The sequence below is a fragment of the Prunus avium genome, unplaced genomic scaffold (genome assembly GCF_965620075.1).
Source record: "Prunus avium unplaced genomic scaffold, drPruAviu1.hap1.1 HAP1_SCAFFOLD_32, whole genome shotgun sequence".
NCBI classification, from domain to species: Eukaryota; Viridiplantae; Streptophyta; class Magnoliopsida; order Rosales; family Rosaceae; genus Prunus; species Prunus avium.
Genome location: NW_028276891.1, coordinates 130,001 through 132,500, shown reverse-complemented (window position 1 = coordinate 132,500; position 2,500 = coordinate 130,001).

Here is a 2,500-nt window from a genome sequence, read left to right as displayed (position 1 = left end):
GCCGTGCCCATTCAAGGCATTCCGAGAAAGTGAGGTTATTGGAGGCTTCGGATGGCGTGGCTTGCCTTGCCTTGCATTGGCATGCCATGCCCAAGTTGTGGCCTACACCAAGCCATTCAAGCCATGCGTTGCCTTACCTTGGAATTGCTCATCATCCAATGCATTCCGAGAAAGTGAGTGTAGGCGAGGCTAAGGATGGCTTGCCTTGCCTTGCCTTGCATTGGCATGCCATGCCCAAGTTGTGGCCTACACCAAGCCATTCAAGCCATGCGTTGCCTTACCTTGGAATTGCTCATCATCCAATGCATTCCGAGAAAGTGAGTGTAGGCGAGGCTAAGGATGGCTTGCCTCGCCTTGCCTTGGCATGCCGTGCCCATGATGTGGCCTTGACCAAGCCATTCAAGCCATGCGTTGCCTTCGCCTTGGCATGCCGTGGCCTTGCCTCGCCATGCGATGCATTCCGACAAAGTGACGCGAAGCGGAAGCCTATCATGGCGTAAAAATGTCGACAAAATTTTTCGACATTTGAATAATGGGGTTTGACAAGGTTTGAAAAATTCAATACAAATGGTAGGCTTGAATGTCGACAAAGTGACGCGAAGCGGAAGCCTACCACGGCGTAAAAATGTCGACAGAATTTTTCGGACCTTGTCCTGCCATGGGCTGCGCGCAGCATGCCGGCAGCCTGTGCGCAGCGTGCGCACAGCATGTCGGCAGCGTGCGCGCTGCTGAGACTGTCGACAGAAATTTTCGAAACTTGTCCTGCCATGCGCGCGCGCAGCGTGCGCACAGCATGCCGGCAGCGTGCGCGCACCATGCCGGCAGCGTGCGCGCACCATGCCGGCAGCGTGCGCGCAGCTTGCGCGCAGCGTGCTGATTCTGTCGACAGTGAGGCTAGCGAAACTTGTCCTGCCATGGCGTGCGCGCAGCCTGTGCGCGCAGCTTGCGCATCTGTCGACAGTGAGGCTAGCGAACTTGTCCTGCCATGGCATGCGCTGTGCGCAGCCTGTGCGCAGCGTGCGCGCAGCTTGCGCATCTGTCGACAGTGAGGCTAGCGAAACTTGTCCTGCCATGGCATGCGCGCAGCCTGCGCACAACATGCGCACAGGCTGTGCGCAGCGTGCGCGGAGCTTGCGCGCAGCTTGCGCGCAGCTTGCGCATCTGTCGACAGTGAGGCTAGCGAAACTTGTCCTGCCATGGCATGCGCGCAGCGTGCGCGCAGTCTGTGCGCAGCGTGCGCGCAGCCTGTGCGCAGCGTGCGCGCAGCCTGTGCGCAGCGTGCGCGCAGCCTGTGCGCAGCGTGCGCGCAGCCTGTGCGCAGCGTGCGCGCAGCCTGTGCGCAGCGTGCGCGCAGCTTGCGCATCTGTCGACAGTGAGGCTAGCGAAACTTGTCCTGCCATGGCATGCGCGCAGTCTGCGCGCAGCATGCGCGCAGCATGTGCGCAGCATGCCGGCAGCATGGTTCCAGGTTTTTTCAAATGTCGACAGAATTTTTCAAATCTTGTCAAACCCCGTTTTTATTGAAATTTCCTCGCACAATAAGCTCCCCATAAGTAGTCTATGATTTTTAGGACCTTCTCCAACTTACAAAACTAAAAAATTCCTCCCGGATTTGTTTTAATGATTTTTTCAATTTTACGACTTCTAAAAATAATAAAAAATACTTCCCGACTTCAAAAATTTATGAAACTTTTTCCCATCATAGATTGCATGTTTCTTAGTATCCCTGCAAAAAATCACGTCCAAATACCTTGTATTGAATTATTTAGAGCCCATTATGACTCCTCGCGCATAGGTGATGTCTCTTCCTGTCAAAGGGCTAAATGCATAAAATGCTATATAGGGGGGTGTGTGTTGCCTGCATATGCATGGCAGCCCATGCCTTCCTAGCTGCCGCCCCCTTCCCCCACGCCACACCCATGTCATGTTGCCTCGATATGTTGCCTCGGTATTATGGGTTTGGTGTCGGGGTCGGGGGGCTGCCACCCATGGCGGTGGTGGCCGGAATCCGGCCTCCGCCACCACGCCGCCGCCATGGGTGAGGGAGGAAAAAAAAGGCGTGGAAAGTTGCGAAATGGGGTTGTCTAGGCTTTTTTTTGGCATGGGAGAGCATGGAGTGCTAGGAACTCCTTCTCAAATGCACGGGCATGTCGACCACAACCTCATTTCGCAACAACAACCACCCGTGTGGGGTGGCGGTGGGTGGATAGTCGCGGATTGGGGCTTGCCAAGCCAATGTTTTCAAAAAATTTCATCAAAATTAAAAACAAATGTTTTGTTGCCTTCGGATTTGTGGGCGAGCGGCGAGTCGGAGTGGAGCCGGTAAAGTTTAACCTCGGTGTGCACGGTTGTTTTTAGAAACTCAATCCAATGCCGGGGACGTTGAAAGTGACGCTCTTATGAGTTGCAAACCCGCAAGATTTAAAGAACCTTTTCAAAACAATTTCAAACCAACAAGATTTAAAAACAGAAATTTTCATCAAAATGAAAAACAAATGTT